The following is a 19,626-nucleotide window of genomic DNA, read 5'->3' as shown; positions in this document are numbered from 1 at the left end:
CTGCAGATAAAAAGAAGTACATCCAACCTTGCCCAATTCAATGCCACTACTACTATCACTACTTTCTTAGAAAATAAAAATTCCAGGACAAGCGGGATTCGAAGATAACGGGCATAAACCAGGAGTCTTGAGGCAAATCAGAAAGTATGGTGTCCCAGGGTGGATGGATGAACACGGCATCCTCAGGGAAGGGGTCTCATGCATATCTGGGAGCATGCCCGGGTCTGGCTTCTGGCAGCTGTCCTCAAGCCTGTTTCCCACTAGGCGGGTGAGTCTCCTCCCTCAGAAGCGGCTACCGATGCTGGTGGGGCCGGGCGGTGCTGCGCCCGCTGAGGGGGCCGGGCAGGGACTGGGTGTCCCCATCACGGCCTCTGCGGGGGTTGACTACTCGGCCTTTTCAGCGGCAGCAGCTCAGAAAGAGTTTTCTGCTGTGAAGATTCGCTTTCATCTTTGAATTGTGTTTTCTGGTTTGGAGGCCACAGGGATAAAGCTAGAAAGTCTCCTTCCTGCTGTCAGAGGTCCCCTCGCTTTAGAAGAAACAAAGCCTCCCAGTGCACGGGGGCGGGGGTTGCTCACTGCAGGCAAACGAGGGTAATGTCCACCTGATGGCGGTTAAAACAGCCTCCCCAGATCTCCCCCAGGGTGTCGTCCCTGTGGCTGAACTTTGCCCTTACCGTTAGCCTTGTAAAAATGTAGACGGCCTCCGGAAATAGAGCATAATCCCTTCTTTTTCACATTTCACTGTGAATCTTTTTATCAGATGCCTTTTCATCACGCAGGGAGAAATCTGGATGAAGCATGGGGCAGGGGTTGGGGCTACAGATGGAAAGGGCAAACAGGTGAATGTGGGGCCCGGGGGGCGGGTGACAGCTGGGAAGAGCCGAGCCAGTGACGATTTACCGGCTGCGAAACTTTGCTGGGAGCAGATCTAGAGGAGGGAAAATCCGGCTGACCAGGCACGTCTTTGGTTTTGCTTTTTGAATTTTGGCCTTACAAACAGACTTCAGGGGAACTTACTTGACAGAGTCCATATCTGTTATGCCTGTGTCTGGTCTGGACTTGGCAGCGAACGTAGAAAGAGAGAGGTGTTTGAGAAATGACTTTCACTCTAGCCTCTCTGGAAATATTTAATGTCTAAAATATTTGGATAGTTAGGATTTACAACTCTAAGGGACCTGCAAAGAGGTAACAGCAACTACCCAACTACTGAATCTGATCTTTCCAAGTTTTATTTTCATTTGTTTTATTGTGAAATAAAACAGATGCACGGAAAAGTATATAAAATACATATATGTCTGATTTAAAAATAATAAAGCAGGGAATGAAAAAACTATTTATGCATCCAACAACATGGGCCAATTTCACAAATAAAATATTGGGGAAATGCAACCCTACTGAAAAAGGGGAAAAAAAAAAGAACATATACTATGTAATTCCAATTATATAAAGTTCAAAACAGGCAATACTGATTGATAGTGTCAGAAGTCAGAATAGAGTTACCTTTGAGAGAAGGTATTCCTTATTTTGTATATAATGCCATTTGTATATATTTGTATTTGTATATATTTGTATTTGTATATATAATTTGTATATATAATGGCATTTGTATATAATGCCATTGCTTATTTTGTATACTTTTTGTTTACTTTTTTTCCCCCATTAGGACAGCTAGTGATTCAGATGTAGTGGAGTTTGGTGATGGCATGTTGGGAATTTTAGCTTCTTTCATTGATCTGTGTTCTTGTTTCTGTACTTTTGTGTATATATTTTATAGCTAAACAGTTTGCTAAAAATAATAATGCAGAAAATACCCAAGAACTCAACATATCCATATAAAGAAATAGAATGTGCCATTTTCTTAAGATATCCACTCTGTGCCTCCCCGCTCTTCCCCCACCAAATGTAAGCAGTATCCTGGCTTCTGAGACTTTTGGATGTATCCAGATACATATTTTCCATTCCTTTACTTTTAGTCTTTCGTGTCCTTATTACTGGGAAATGCCTTGAGTTGGCATTTTAAAAACTTGGCCTGACAACATTAGCATTTTAATTGAATTATTTAATTTCCTTACATTTGCTGTTATGTCTAATATACTGTATTTTGGTTTGTATCTATTTTTTTTTTCAGTTGTCTCATGTGTGCTTATTTTTTCATTTTTGGACTTTTGGGGATTTGGTTTTTTTATCCATCTTTTTCCTCCTCTACTTTGGATATTATATATTTAGTTTCTATTCTCTTGCTGTTTACCTAAGAAATTCTGACATGCACATTTATCAACATTAAATTTCATTAGTATCTTCATCCTTGTCCCAGAAATATAAGGATCTGAGAACACCCTGACTCTGTTCACCTCCTTCCCAAGTCGTATACTATTTTTATGGTATATATTATTTCTCTGTATGTTAGAAGATTTATTATGGATTTATTCAGTCATTGGTCATTAAATATTACATAATATTATTATTTTGTTTGCTATTTGTTTTTCCTGACATTCCAAATCTTTACCTGGAAATTACCTTTCCTTGAGCTGAAGGACATACTCTAGTATCTTCTTTAGTGAGTTCTATGAACAACAAAACCTATCAATTCTTTGTTTCTCTAAAAATATCCAGTCTCATTTCTGAAAAAAAAAAAAAATATATATATATATATTTCTTGGGCATAGGCTCTGAGGTTGAATAGGTTCTAGTTTTAGCTGGTTTGTTTGCTTGTGTTCCCTCTTAATACAATGAAAATTCAAGTGCCCTATCTTCTAGTTTCCATGTGACTTTTGAGAAGTCTTCTGTCAGTCTGACACACTTTTGAAGGCAAATTGCCTCTCATCTCTTGCTTCCTTTAGTACCTCTGCTTTGGCATTCATGTTTCCCAGTATTAAAATGATGTATGATCATATTTCAGGTCTTGAATCTCTTGCTCTAATAATTCTCATAATTTTCTCTTCAAACATTGCCTTTGCCACATTCTTTCTCTCTTCTACTTCTGGAACAACAACTAAGAATAAATTAGATCTTTTCAGTCTGTCCTTCATGTCTCTTAACTCTCTTTTATAATTACTGTTTCTTTGTCTTTTTGTACTACATTCTGGATAAATCGTTCAGCTCAATCTTCCAATTTACCTTTTGATTTCCAGCTTTGTTTGATCTTTTTTCAAACACACACACCGAGTTTTTAAATTTTCATTGTTATATGTTTCCTTTCTAAAATTATTGATTCTTCTTTCAAACCTGCTTTGTTTTTCTTACAATATTTTATTCTGTCTATGCAAACTTGTAACATAGATTCTATTTACTTAAACTTTGCAAACATAGTTGCTTTGTTTCCATGTCTACAGTTTCATATAGAGTGTTCAACCCTGCTGTTTCTCACTCGAAGATATCTTGTTTCTTCATCTGTTAAGTCATTTTAACAACATGAGCTACTAATTTTCTTATGTGATTTGCATGTGTGTGTAAATCTTGTAAGAACAGAGACAAACGTATATAGTTTTGAAAAGGATTATTGCTTTCCTCTGCCAGGTGGCATCCAATCTAGGATTATTTAAACAATTCCATCTGAAGTTTTTGGGGCCATCCAGATGCTATGAAATTAGGGCAGCAAATCCACATGAGAGCTAGCTTGTAAATATAATTTCTCAGTCCTGTCTTTCCTTCTGCTCAGTGCCAAGATTTGAGACAGGCAATTTTCTTTCTTTTTTTTTTCTCTTTTTTTTAAATTTTCCTTTTTACCATTTTATGGTAGGAAGCTGACAGAGGGTTCATTTCTAGTTTATTCTCATACTGAAGATAGAGCCTCCTGGTGTTCCCACTTTGTGGGGTAGGTTTCCCATTCGAGTCTTACTTGGAAGGGACCCATGCTCTCCTTTCTAGCCTCTGTACCACACAGGATCATAAAATGGTTAGCTTCTCCAAATCTTCTCAAGGTACAAATACTGGGTGAAATGCTACACTTGCCTCTCTAGGTTTTCATGTTCACTTAGATTTTGGCCCAAGTTCATTATTTCCTTGCTAGCTCACCGAAGCAATCATTCAACACATAGTTATAGAGTGCCTGTGATAGACCAACTCCTTCCCTATGTATGTGCTGGGGACACAGCAGTGTAAGAAAGAGACAACAGTTCCCTCCCCTCAAGGCATTTATAGTATGACCACTGAGTGGCTGTTTTAACAAGATTTAAAAAAAAAATATTTCATCTAGCTTTTTTGTTTCTGTTCAACACATTAATCTACTACTGAGTCTGACATATATCAGAAACAGACTATCTTTCTTTCCATCAGGCCTTGTAAAATGTAGGATAGTGACAGTTTTCTGGGTTCTCTATCTTTCTCTCTTTTTAAGGCACCTTGAATTTTAGTGCTTTGAAATGAGCACAGGACTGAGAAATGGGAAGACTGGCTGTTAGGCCCATTTTACAACATAGCAAGTACAAACAGCAGACCTTACTTTTCTTCCTGAGTTAAATGGGTTGGTCACATCTCCACCACTGGGTAACCAAGAGGCACTAATGAACAACGTAAGTGAAGTCACACTGTGGAGACTAATATTCAGATGCCGATGTTGTGTTGTTTTTGACCTAGAGAAATAGTCCTAAACAAGTGGAGTATCATGTCCAAAGTCTTACTGTAATAACTAACGTACTGTTCAAATCCAGATCCGTCTCTTCTGACGGGAAAGTAAGTTGAGAGTGGGAGAGTGTAGTTCTTTCAGTGAGCAGGGTTCACACTCAACAGGCTATTTTATTTTATTAATTTAATTTAATTTAATTTATTTATTTGACAGAGAGATCACAAATAGGCAGAGAGGCAGGCAGAGAGAGAGGAAGGGAAGCAGGCTCCCCGCTGAGCAGAAAGCCCCATGCGGGGCTCGATCCCAAGACCCTGAGATCATGACCTGAGCCGAAGGCAGAGGCTTTAACCCACTGAGCCACCCAGGCGCCCCACAAAAACAGGCTCTTAATTTTTCCCACTTTCAGGGAAAAACAACCCTCCTGAATTCACAGGACCATCTCGTCATGCCTTACCCCCATTAAGTGGGGTGTAAGCAGCAGCAACGGGGTTGCTCTAAAGGGCAGTCCTAAAGCTACATGCTGTACATTCCTGAGAGCAGAAGGAAAGAGAAAGATGGAGGATGTGTGGGGTGGGGACCCAAACCCTCTTTAACATCCTATTTTCTCATATCCGCAGCCCCTTAAAGGGCTGTCTCATCTGGGTCTCCTTTATTCGCCTGATAATAGTGAACACCCACCCTGAGGTGGCTGGAAGGCAGAGTGACTGTCTCCTGCGTTCTGATAACTAGCGAAATGCCGACTGAGGCGTGTTTGTCGGGAGCTCCAAGCACCTCTGCAGGTCAGGAAAATCGAGACCGTGTTCTACAGAGCAGCTGGATCAGGGCTCCCCAAGAAGAGGCAAAAGCCTGCAATGCACTAGCTCATTATGCGCTTCTTTATGTGTGTTCACTGATGGGTTCTAGAGAAATTCAGAACACGCTTTGCGCTTCTGGTGTCCAGTGCTCGATTTGCTCTGGAAACCCAAGTCCACGGACTCATGGAATTCACAATCATACCCGGACAAAGTGTTTATTTATAATAAAAAAGAGAATCTTTCTAATAATGAGGGGCAGATGTTAGCCATCTTGATTCATTTCAAATGTGCTTGGCCTCATTCAACGAGCTTCACGTGGAGGCTCTATTTTCCTTCTATCCTTCAGGGTCACATTAAATCCATGTTGTGCTTTCCGACAGATCAAAACAGGCCGCTCCAGGTAGGCCAACAGTTTTGAGATGCAACTTATCCGCGTCGAGTGTGAAACCTCTCCGTTTTGCTTTCGTGGCTCCGACGAAGAGTTGTTAACTAGGCTACATGCCCTTTTATGCAAAGTCTCAGACGCGCAAGGAGGCTGCTTAGTGGGCAATCATCTCCCACTCTATGTGTTCATCATTAAACGCTAAATGGTATCAAGGTAAGCAAAATCCGGGGATGCGAAGAGACACGTTTGTAATTTTCTAATAATAAAAATACACGTCTTGCCCACAGAAAAGACAGTGCTCTGTGTATAGGACTCCCCTAATCCGAGGGATGATGTTTCCTTCTGTTTGAGAAGTTTACCTTTGCCTTAAATAAAGTGAAGCTGGTAAACATTAAGGCCCCATGCAGCCCGGCTGATTCGCAAGTTGCTTTAGTGCAAACGGAGAGGCTCAGATATTTGGGCTTTACCATTTTTCACTGAAGTTTTTCACTAAACCTGACCACAGCTGTCCTTGAGGCCAGATGTTTGCTGTAAAATTCAGTGAATTTAATATACCATGCAAGCTCCCTGCCTTTTTAGACCGGCTGAAGCCCCCAGCGTCTGTGTGTTAGCTTTACATAGCTCTGCCTGCGGGGTCCAGATGCCTGTTATCCTCCGGGGGTTTGGCGGTGGCTCAGCCTGCTGCCCAGCTTGCTCACAACCACCGCGTGCAGAACCCCCTGCCTCGACTGGGGTGAAGGAAGCCAACAAATTCACGCGATACGGGCTGATCACGAAAGTACTGGGTAGAAGTCAAATACCTTCCCTTTTTATCGCTGTTAAGCTGCCCAAGCCCAGTGAATTGCAGCCTCCCCGAATGTGTTTTTCCTGGGGGGTCGCAGGACTGCCCCCTCTGGCCCCCCTGCACGCCTTGTGGGAGAGTGAGCCTTCCTCTGCCAAGTGCAGAGTGGCCGGACTCCTCCTCCCTCCCCACCTCCCGCTGCTGCATTTTCTGGTCCCTTAATTAGAAACTCCGACCGTGCAGATGCCTGTCTCTAACTCCTCAGGGCGAATTCACAAAGCCTGGAGAGCAGTGATGCAATGGAAAGAAAGACCCAGGCTTAAATCAAGCAACACCACTGAATTCCCTGAATGCCCGTTGATTCCTGCCTAAGCCCTACTCCTCCCGACTTAAGGCGGTCATTTTCAAGCCCAGCTCAGGACTGCTTCAGGGTCTGCAAATGTCTGAGTGCCTTTTTAAAAGACACATTAAAAACTTTTAATGAAATCGTAATTAAAAAACAGACACTCAAGTGCATCAGGTAGCTAAACGGCCCCATTGTTCCTACAGACGGCCCTTACAAATGAGAGTCCTACTTTAATCTGCTCTGTATGTGGGAATCCCAGGTAACTTTTCTAGGAGAAGAAGTCCTCTAGTATTTAAAATATCTGAAAGCCCCTGCTTCACAGTGTGATTCCAACCCTTCCAAAGTGCTCCTCCTCTCCCGGGGACGTGGGTGTTCCACATCACCCGTGAAATGCGGCTGTTTCAAGGTCCTTAACTTTTAGAGCTCTCACTCATCCTTCCCTTTAGAGGTTTGAAAAATGACACGGATGTGGGGCCGATTTGGCGGAGCTGGCTCAGGGTTAGATCGCAGCGAGCCTCCCTCTGCCCAGCGAGCACCCCCTGGGCGGAGGAGTCTTGGGGATTCCAGGGTTGGGGGCGCAGGGCAAGCTTTCCACAGAGGGAGCCGCCCTAGAGAACGTGGAGGCCAGCAGGGCATTCGGAAGTTGGAACTTGCTGGGTGTCCTGGCAGGAATGTGAGGACGAGAGAGAGATGAGTGCATGCAGGACACTAGGCGGTGAGCAAATAATGCAGCCTTTTGTGTGGAAATATGTTTGATTTTATCCAGTAAGAACTCAGTAAGCCTGGAAGTTTATGTATATATGGTCGGCACACACAATGTTACATCAGTTTCTCCTGCACAATATAGTGATTTGACAACGCTGTGCATTCTGCTCTGCTCACAAGGCTGGCTGATTTTCTTTTAAAAGACATTTGGAAACTTCCGCATGTGTCTTTTGTATTTTCCCAATGGTGATGTTACTCTTCCCCTTTTTAGCTCAGATAGTTATATACTTTTTTTTTTCTTGCATCGAACAGGTCAAATAGAGCTGTTCAGGTTTTGACTAGCCCTTGTCACTTGTCACTTCCTAGTGTGACTCTGGCCACGTCCTTAAACATCTGAACGGCGTTTCCTAGATCTGGAGCCATTTCCTTGGAAGCAGATTTTAGCTCATACTAAGGGAAAAGCTTGTTTGCGCATGTTCTTTCTTCCCAAGTTGTTGTTTTGACTTCCTCGCACCCTGGAAGTTCTTTTTAGAAGACTGGGCTTTCCCCAGGTTCTCAGACTGGATCAGGTCTCTGAGATACTTCCCAGGAGCACCTTGGACTAGCCTGTAACAGTTGTTATGCTTGTGAACATTTACAGTTGTTTACTTTTTCTTTTAAAGAAATTATCTTAGATACCTCTGGGCCCTTATATACATGAGTAAGTCCATCAACTATCTTCATAAAAGCACGAAGTAGATAAAGTCACGTGGCCATGGAGAAATCTGAAGTTAGCTTGATTTTTTTTTCCCACCTTTCTTAGTACTTGCTTTTTATGCTTGGATGGTTGAGCCACTAATTTTTAGAGTTTTATTGAAGTATAATTTACATGAAATACAATATACATGATTATAGTGTGCAATTTGATAAGTTTCAAAATATGTATATTACCAATCAAGATAATAATAGTATTCACCATCTCCGAATGTATCCTTGTGCCCCTTTGTAATCATTTCATCCTGTCCCCACCTCCTCTCTCCAAGCAAATGTTGACTGGCTTGCGCCATGGCCCATTAGCTAGCGTATTCTGGAATTATATATAAATGGAATCATACGCTATGTACCCCCCTTTTTGGGCCTGACTTCTTTTACTGAGCATAATTACTTTAAGATTAATCCAAGTTGTTGAATATGTGAATAGTTCATTCAAATATTTATATAGTTCATTACTGAGTAGTAACATATCAATGTATGAATACACCAGAATTTATTTATCCATTCACCTGTTGATGACATTTGCATTATATCCAGGTTTTTGGTATTGTAAATAAAACGGCTATGAACGTGTGTGCGTGTGTGTGTGTGTGTGTGTATGTGACTTGATACATGGGAATTTATCAAAATAAGAACTTTGCTCTTTAAGTGACACTGTTTAGTGAATGAAAACACAAACCACACTTTGGGAGAAATAATTTATAAACCACATGTCTGAAAATGTCCTGTAGCCAGAATATATGTATTGTGTATTTAGATCTTCAAAGTTCTCATCACAAGAAAAAAGAAATTGTAGCTATGTGAATTGATAGATGTTAACTCATCATTTTGCAATATATATACGTACATCAAATAATTATGTTATATCTCAATAAAACTGGAAAAATATATAAATAACTTAAAATTCAATAATAGAAAACAACAAAAAAAATCTAACTGAAAAGGGGAAAAGGAAAAAAAACGGGCAAAAGATTGGGTCAGACATGTCACCAAAGGAATCATTTAGAAACATTTAACTCGTTGAGAACATTTTGGGTGTTGTGTCCAAGCTCTGTTAGACTGCCCAGAGCAGCATTTGGTCTAGAGCTAATTCTTTTCCTATGATTGAGGCATCTGAGTCCCTCTGGACAGCTCTCTCTTCTCTGGCCCTCTGCCTTGCCTACTCCAGGCACCTGGCCTCAGGGGAAGCCCATTTCCATCTCCTCAACTTGGGAAAACCACTGGCTCTGCCTGGGGGCCCTTTGCCTACCCTGTGGCATAGAAACTCTCCCCAGGAAGAAAAACTGGGCAGTTGTAGTGCACATCTTATTTGTTTCTAGTCTTTCAGAGATCACTGTTGTTTGTTGCCTGGAAAGGGGAGGGTGGGTCTAATGTCTTGAAATCCTCTGTTCTCTACAGCTGGTCCAATGGTTTAGTTTAGGAAGAGAGTTAAGTCCAGCCCTGGGTTCCTTCATGTCAGCCAGCATGGAGCTCTGAATGATTGTTTTCAACCTAACAGTCACTGAACACCCTTCCTGACAGTTCCTGGTCCTCAGGAAACCCCCTGAGATACAGACACTTTGGTCCCCCAGAGTGGTAGCCCAGATCGCCGGGGAGAACACAGATGGAAACTAAAAGGGTTGTGATCTGAGCTCTTGAAGTCTTACTGCCAGCTCCACATGCTTAAATAACATACTATCCAGCCTATTCTTGAAATGTGGTACCTTAATCAGCATTTCTTCTGTGTCCAAATTCTATGTATATATTTTTCTGGAACAGGTATACCTTATTAAGTGAATTTTTGTCCTTACAATTTGAATACATTTTCAAGAATCGTTCTTTGAATTTTTTTTTAATCGGGTACATCTGCCATTTATGTGTTGGATTATCCTTGAAACAAATACTTATTGATAGCAGAATGACTCGATGCCATATTTTCTTACCAAGCGGTAGCCGTCATGATTAGATGATACTGTGTTATGCTGTATTATGGAGACATCAGATGGAAAACCACAGACTTCAACAACTCTGAGCTGGAAAGTGACTGAGGACAATTGGGCAAAATGTAAGAAACTAGGAATGTCTTAACTAATTCATCTTGTTATAAATCTTGACAATGTATCCCTTTTGTATGTGGCAGAACCATGCCTGATATAAAACAATCTGTGTCTATGATTAAACGAGCTCCATCAGTAAATACGAAAATGCCAAGAAATAAGACAGCATTGGGTCATGGTGTTATTGGCAGTGCTTTTTCCCTTTTCGAGGGGTACATAAAATAACGATGTGACTTACAGTTGATGGTGGCTTTGATTTAATGAAATACGGTGTTATCTATCTGTTTTAATTTTTTTTTCCATTTCCCTTCTGCACCAACCCTTATCTAAAGCCTTTATTTCAATAATGAAATTTCAGACATGGTGTTTTATTTTAGTGCCTAATGTATGTGTTTCCAATATTGCTGTTTTGTTCCTTATTTTGTTTCTTTAACTGCAAAATCTTTTTTTTTTCAATTCATTCTGTTGTTTTTTACTATTCTTTTCTCTGAGCTCTTTCTTCGAAAATGAGTTTTTATTAAGTTCTATGGTGGTAAGGGAATTTCTTTCATTTCCTTGGACTGAGTTCTTGCCTATGGAATTAATTTCCCAGAAGGAATTTCTCACTTTATTTTTTCTACTTAAGCTTCAGCCAGATTGCACCCCCACCCCCATCCATCCCGTCCTTCCTCCTGTGGGGCCCTGCCCTGGCTTGCCCCTGTAACTTCAGCCTGTCAGATTCCCACCAATTCTTCGTCTGTCTCAACTACTTCTTTAATAATGCTTTTCATGATTTTGTGGAAGTGATAAGGCTTCTCTCCTTCCACTTCTCATGGCACCCTTGTCATCTCTTGTAGATCTTACCAGATTCTCCCTTGGAGTTTTGTTATTAGGGTCACTGTGCAATAGGGTTTTTGTTTTGTGTTTAGCATACCTTTGTCTCCCCCAGTCTGAGGAAGGTGGCTTGTATATAATAGATTTTTGACAAATATTGGTTGATTTGAATTAAGCTAATAGACCTAAATTATATGAAAAAACTCCACATATGAACTGTTAATTACCTAATATGATTTTAAAATCATTGAGGAGTCCTTAATACATCTCAAATTGTTCTCTACCTTTAGGACATGTGAGAATCACCTGTGTAAATAGTTTTTGTTTGTTTTAAACAGCAATCCTTGGTTCCTGCCAAATCTGCTAAAACTGTAGTCGAGAATTTTGCTCACAGAAGGTTAAAATACTGGTTTGAGAATATCAAAGGATTTTCTTCTGAGCTTATGTAGATTTGGGGACCCTTCTTAGATCTCCTAATAACTGAGCATGTGTCCTAATAAAGCAAAATGGTGCATGGGCCACAATCACCAAAAATCCATTTTTCCCAGGAAGGAAGGGAAAAAAAGGTAGAGGCTACTATAAGCCTTTTCTTCACAGATTCAACATATATGTTGATGTAAAAAAAATCTAGCCCTGACTTCCATAAATACGGTGGCACAAAAGAGAGGAACATGTAATTACCTTGTGCCCCTGCAATACATAGGCTCCAATGTAAGACTATATATTCTGTTGACTGAGAATAAAGCCCTCTTCTGTTTTTTTTTTTAATTTTTAATTATTTTATTTTTTACTTTTTAATTTTTTGGCAGTATCTGCTCTATTTTGTGTAAACAGTCTGGAAACATGGTTTTCAGCATGGCTAGCAAAGCATGTATGGACAAGTTTGTAAGTGCAGATTTACACACCACCCCAGGTAAGTCATCAATCAGGTAATGTGCACAGTTCTCTACTATGTACCGAGTTCCCTGTGTTAATCATCCTAGAGCATTAGAGTCTTTATTAAGAATTAATGTGTTGAAGTTAGTATCTGTACAAATTTCAAAGTAGCCTCTAGGGTTCCCATCCTCCAGAAATTTAGAACCTTATGTGGAGGAGAGAATGTGGATATAAGTGAATTTATTTAAGTGACACGGAATTGCTAGATAAGTATTTTTTCCTCCCACTGGTTGTAAATAGGCTTGTCTTTGTGGATCTGAGACTACTAATGAATTTGTACAAACCATGCAGCAGACACACGATGAATCTTCTATAAATACACAAACATCTGAAATGCCAAGCTTTGGAAACAACAGGATTGCAACCTCTAAGTTTTAGGAAAGAGAGTGAGTCTAGACTTAAATCACCCATGTTTTCTATTGTGGCATCACTTGGACATAAATGTGTGGCTTACTTGTGAGCAGTCCAGAGTTAACCAGTGTTCACATAGGTAGAGAACTCCTTTTGAATTAGTTGAGTTAGAGATTCTACACTCAGTGCTAGTTGCTTTTTGAGCCCCTAAATCATACACTTTTGGGCAGCAGAGTCTGGAGAAGATGTTTTTGTGTAATCTGTTACTAGGATGTAAGGTTCTAGAGGGCAGAAAGGCATTTATACCCTGCTGCAGTCCAAACACCAAGAGCAGTGCAAGACACATAGTATATGCTCAGTAAATATTCTATGCAATGCCTTCAATTTAAAATTTTCTGTTTTTGTATTAATACTTAATTCCTATTTATAAAAATGAATTGGTTCATTATAGAAATTTGGAAAAATTTTTAAACCTAAAGGAGAATATAAAAATTATTGATGATACTGTTAACTAGAGGTAATCATCAAAAACTTTTTTCATTAATGTGTGAGTTTCTAAAAGTGGTTTGGTGTATGTGTGTGCATACATGGATACATGTGAGAATTGCTGAACTTGTATGCATAAAGTTTTTGGCAACATATCATGAGTGTTTTTGCATATGATTAAATTATTTGATTTAAAATCATATGATACCATGATTGTTAGTGGTTACATAATTTTCAAGCATGTAGATTTACCATAATTTGTTGGACACATATCCTATTTGGGACCATTAAGTCTGCTTTGTTTAGTCATTTTTGATAAAAATAAATAATTCAACTATGAAATTCTTGGGATAACTTGTCTTTGAAATGCTTATAGAAATTTATAGCAAAACAAAAATTTTTGGGACTGTCCCTTTACTTCATTCTCGATAACATCAATTATTGCTCTTTTCCATTGTTTCCAACTATGTAAAAAGTAGTATCTCATTATGTGTGAATTTGAACTTAATTTTTTATTTGTGCATAACAGCATGTTTTCACAAATGGATATTTTAATAAATTAATTATATGTGTTATTTATGTTTTTGGTTATCTTTTTCTTAGTGACTTACAAGAACACTTTATATATTACAGATAGGAAGCATTTATCTGCTGTACAAATTTTTCCCCTTTGCGATTTCATCTTAAATGTTATAATGTTTTTGATATACAGAAGATTTACATTTTTATATATTTCAACACTTTAATTTGTGGTTTGTTTTCTAGCTTTCATTCCTACAATGGTCTTTGTTAACTGATATCACCTACTAAATAATCATTTCATTTTAGTCCTTCTGTGGCTTTATATTTCAGGTAGGTTGAATTTTTTAACCAAACTATAATTTGCTTCAGTGTAATTTGTGAGACAGAAATTATATTTTGTCTTTTACCAATTGTCTTGTTATAATTTTTCAATAGTGGTTTTTCTCCCCCAGTTATTTTGTATACAAATTTTGTGATATTTTAAATTTTGTTCCTGATTTCTTCAGTTAGAATATCGGCTACTTCATACTTCACAGGTACCAAAGCTTGATAATACCTTATAGGCAGTAGAGTAAATCTCTTCTCTTTATTCTTATTTTTTTTAAATCTCAAGGCAATTCTCAGTAATCTTAAATTTCAAGTAAACTTTAGAGTCCTATTAACAAGTATAAAGAGGGGGAAAGGTAAGATTTCCACCGAAAGTAAATAATTAAAATTTTTAAATAACTCGAGAAGAAATCTGTTGATAATACTGAGTTCTCCAACACATTCTATGCCCACACAGCACAAAATTATGTTTACACGAATATAGATCTCTTTTTTCAATAAACTAAAATCTTTTATATCTCTCATCAAAGCTGTAACACTTTCTTTGCATAGATTGAGCGTATTTCATGTCATATTTATCCATGTGTATTTTAATATTTTTCTTGGGATTTTTTTTAACAGTCATTGGCCATATGGGTTGTTTTCACTTTTTGGCTGTTACATTTAATGCATCTATGAACATTTGTGTGGAAGTGTTTGTGTAGACATAGGTCTTCATTTCTTTCATGCAGATACCTAAGACTGGAATTTCTTGTTCACAGGGTAACTCTATACTTCAGCCTTTGAGTAACTGCCGGACGGTCTTCCACAAGAGCTGTGCCATTTTGCATTTTTACCCATAGTGTATGGGGGTTCTAATTTCTCCATCCTTGTCAACACTTCTTATTATCTGCTTCTTTTATTCTAGCAATCCTAATGGGTAAGAAATGGTGTCTCACTATGGTTTTAAATTAAGATTTTTTAGGACTCCTTTCAACCAGTTATTGTGGTTATAAAACAAAGATACAGTAACTCTCATAACAGATTTTCCTAAGACCTCTTGCCGCTCCACCTCTATCAAACATACTGGCTGATGTCTCGTACACAGTGAACACTAGTGGCCTCTCTGTGCTCCAGCATCCACATGGGAGAGTTAGGGACTGAGTGCTCACAAAGGCAGGTTCTGTGCCCAGACTGCCTGGACTCAGATCTCAGTTCTGCAGTGTACCTGCTGGTCTGACCTGGGAAAGTTTTATCTATCGGGTCACAGAGGTCCCCGGATTTTTGGTATTAAGAGATACGATTTATGCAAGAAAAACAAAAGGGAATTTTAACGAGTGTACACACTGAGAGAAATAGCCTGTTTTATAACCCCTCAAAGCAAGTTGTTGGCAAGTTGTCATAAACATTTAGTTGAAATCATTTATTTTTAGGCATATATTTGTATAATTTTAATGATTCTCCACTTTATTAAGTTGTTTTCAATAAGCAAATCAAATACTGCTATCAGTTTTATGAAATAAAATATTTCTGTAGTATTTTTGTATTTATTTTTTATATAATTATCCTTTTCAATGGATTCTAATTGATTTTTAGGAAATAAGTGTTATCTACAAGTAGTAATGTACTAGTAAATGTTTAATAATTGGCTCTGGAAAATGTATGTATAGCCATATATAATGTGTGTGTATATACATACACAGGCTTATAAATTTTACTGATATAAGGGATGGTAAGACACAATTAAAAAATACAATTTACATTACTCTTTATTGAAAGCCTGTGTAGTCCATTGCTTCTCACAGAATGGTTTCACTGATTTTTGCCAAACTCCTCTATTTGAAACAACCACGATCGCTCTCCAACCATGAATTGAAAAGTAGAGTTGTAACCCAAGTTTACTTTTCCCAAAAAATGTACTGTCAACAGATTAGGTGCATGATCTACAGGTGAACTCTTTCTCACCCTTGATCAACGACATTAATCCGTAACATGCAGACTTTCCCTGCCGCCAGGGTTTGGCTGCTCAGGAGAGAGCCCAGAGTGTTGTCTGTGCTTGGAGTATATTCATCCCTTCTGTTCCATTTCTTGCAAAATGAGCTGCTGAATTACTCAACAGGACAGAGTTTGTTCAGTAACGGCTAAGGCACTCTTCAGATTTATCAGCCAACTGTAGTATTGGCAATTGCTAGGGAAAGGTAAATTTTATTTATTATTTTCCTCTTTTCATCTTTTCCATGTAACTTCTAAATTTCTCATATATGTCTACTATTTTTCCAAAGTGATTTTTACAAAAGCTGATTTATCACATTCTACTTGTTTTGTTTATAACCCTTCAACCAGCCAGCATATATTTTTATTCTTAATGCAGAATCCCCTGAGCCTTATTCGTGACTGCTCAAATTTGTTTCAAAGATAAAATGTCCTATTCAATCATTTAGAATTGAACATGAGAGATTCTCTAAATTTTCCTCCTGTTCAGGCAGCAACTTACTGTACTGTTCTAGAGAACTTCTTTTTTTCATTGACATGCAATATTTTTTAAGAGACTTGACCATTTTTCTCTTTTTGCTCATCTTTACATATTGATTTATAGTTAAATATGAGTTATAGCCATCCCAAGAATGGAATAAACACCTTCCTGAGATTTCTGAATGCCAATGAAAGAAAAAATGACATTTACTGTACTTTTGCATTGGTTTACAGAGACCCAGCAGACCTACACAGCCACTTGGTAATCCCAGAGTACTTGGATACTGCTATTTCCTCACTGTGTTCAAGGAAACACAAGAGTGGATGCAAGGTCTGCTGGTGATTGACTTTCCCTTGAGCAAAGCCCGAACTCCACGTGTATGCAGTGGCAGGAGACAGTGCCCTTTTCTGGGTCTCCCTTCATGTCCTAACCACCCAAACACTTTGGGCTCCAGTGCATCGCCAACTTGCTGAGGGCAGAAGGCCCCAAAAGCCCTGGGGTCTTTACTTCCCTTTAGGTCTTATTTACCTAAATTGGGAGACCTTAGAGGGTTTTGTTAGCATCGTCTCTGATTACTTCCTAGGCAGCTGCTCCTTCTCAGGAACGGAATCTGACTGACATTACTTCCTGCTAACTATATTCCCTGACATTCCAGCTGGAACCTGAAAAGCTGACCTGAAGTTCCAGCTGGCCTTGGGACTTCCACAAAATGATCTTCTTTCTCTGCCTTTCCTCTTCTTTCCCTCCCCTCCCCAACTTTTCCATCTATCATCTCTCCCACAGTTTTCTGATGAGCTTTGTGCAAGCAAATTATTGTGATGCATGTAGTCAATTTCATAAGCCACCACGAGTCCCTCATGTAACCAGAAACTTAGTATTTTAGTTCTCTATTTATGTTGTAACAAATTACCATATATTTAGTGGCTAAAAAAACACAAATTCATGAACTATATTATAGTTCTGGTGTTCAGAAGTCCAAAAACCATGTGAAGATGCTAAAATCAAGGCTTACATTCCTTCTAAAGGCCTTTCTGTGGGTGGCCCATGTCCCTTAGCTTACGGCTAGGTCACTCAACCTCTGCTTCTATTAGCACATTTCCTTCTCTGAGTCTTCCATCTTCTTCTCTCCTTATTAAAAAAACTTGTAATTACTTTGAGTCCACCTGGATACACCAGAATAATCTCCCCATCTCAAAATCCTTAACTTAAATACTCCTGCAAAGTCTCTTTTGTCATGTAAGGTAACATGTTCACAAGTAACCAAAGATTAGGACATGAACATCTCTGGGGGACTGTTATTCTGTCTACCACACTTACTCTCAATTTTGCATATCTTATGCTGCCATTTCTGTGTTTGTGTGTTTACGTTTGCAAACAGGGTTGCCATGAGAAAAAGACTTCTGCTTTAATTTTGTATCCATATGCAGTGATTTCTGGAGTGGAGCAAAATATGAACATGGAGGATTGATCAACTGTTTACTGTAATGTAAACAGTATCAAGAAAATCCAAGCATTCAAATATCTTGTTATAAGAAAAATCTGAGGTCTTGCTTCTGAATATAGTCAGTCTTATTCTTGAGACAAATAAATGCAAAAATTATCCTGACACTTGGTTGTAATCTGGGAAAGAGCTCAAAATCTTAGATGTAAAATGGAACATTCATTATGTTTAACAGAAGGGATTCTAATGCTTATGGATTTGTTATAATTTTACATAATAATATAGGGACCCCATGGGACTATTAATTCAATGGAGGATCTACTTTTGTATTTCATGGTATTGGAAGACAAACTGCAAATTACTGTTGGCTCTTCTGATCAGTCTACATCAGTCCTTTGTAAGACTGACTACAAGTCCCATATGGGACCTCATATTGACCACATATTATTAATGTCTTCTGTGGAATACTAACCCTTCTCTCGTCTTCTACTTTTCATTCAAACTGGTCCTGTAAATAGTGGAATTGTCACGTTATTTAAAATTTGATACCTCTTTTTGAACAAGGTTATACAATATAGTCATCTATTTAAACTACATTTTCTGTAAGTTCTTTATGTCCTGAGGCAGTTTTAAATTCTAAACACTTGATATTGAATCTGTCAGTTGTGATGAGGAAAAAAAAAAAAAGTTATAATTTCAGTTAGTGAAATTCACCAAAGACTTTAGATTGAATTTAATCAGATCAGGTCAAACATACAACATAATAGCTTTATACTGGTGGTGAAATAAAATGTTCTCAGAAAAGACTAAAGCAATACATCATGTTATACAATTTGAGATGTTTCCTTATGCAACAGAAAAAAAGTTGACTATTAAACAGTACCTTATCCATAACTTTCTGACTCCAGTCTGGGTGGAATGAACACACTCTACCCTGTGACAGTCACACTGAGCAAAATATAAACTCCGGACAGAATGCACACAGTAGCTATGACTCTGAAAAGTAGATGATAGCAGTGGATTAAGAAAAGAGCCCACAGTTTGATGTAATATGACACTGGCAGGAGTTTCTCATGTCTTCCCCTCCAGAACTGTTCTACCCAGACTCAAAAATGGTAAAAAACCCAGAGGTATCCAGTGGGAGGAGGTGGGAATGACTCCAATGGGAGTCCTCTCTTATAGGTCCAAAAGCAGGAAACAAGACTCCAAGTGTCATAAAGAGTAAGAGGAAATCCCATCTTTGTTTTCTTCTTTCTCACTGTGGTCCCCAGACCCTACCATGATGGCATGTTAGGGGCACAGGTGGTGGCAGCAGTGGCTCCAAGGGAAACACTCTGAGGGAAGAAAATTCTCTCTGACAAGAGAAGTTTTAGTCACAAGACTGTTCAGGAATTGTGGGGCAATTCCTACTGCTAGTTTTTCCTCAGTTCTTGTGCTTCTTGGTCCCTGAATAGATGTAGCCATGAGAATTGTGATGCAGATCAGAGAAAGTAGAGTTTGGGCTTTCTGGCTGAAGTATTGGGAAAGGTAGAGAGGGGTGGCAGAGCACGGAAACGTTAGTGATATTGTGGAGGGGAGGAAGATGAAGAGATCAATTCCATAATGTTGCTTATGATCTCCCAGTTTCATCTGAGGGCTTTATGAGTGAATCTAGTCTTAAATAGCATACCCTAATCTTTGAGGACTTCAATAAAGGACAGACCATCAGCTCCGTCTCACACTGGCCACCAGTGCTGTGCATGTGGAACAGACCTAAGTGGTACTGAAAAGGCCTAGGAAAATGAATGAATATTGAACCCACAGCTAAAAAAATCATAGATAAGAAGCATGGACTAAAATTCATCTGACTTCTGATCTCAGCTAAGGTGTTGGTCTCAAAGTCATGAGTTCCAGCTCCACATTGGGCTCATGGAGCCTACTTAAAAAAATAAAAA

The sequence above is a fragment of the Lontra canadensis genome, unplaced genomic scaffold (genome assembly GCF_010015895.1).
Source record: "Lontra canadensis isolate GAN:19392208 unplaced genomic scaffold, GSC_riverotter_1.0 scaffold54, whole genome shotgun sequence".
Classification (NCBI taxonomy): domain Eukaryota; kingdom Metazoa; phylum Chordata; class Mammalia; order Carnivora; family Mustelidae; genus Lontra; species Lontra canadensis.
This window is presented reverse-complemented; position numbering follows the sequence as displayed.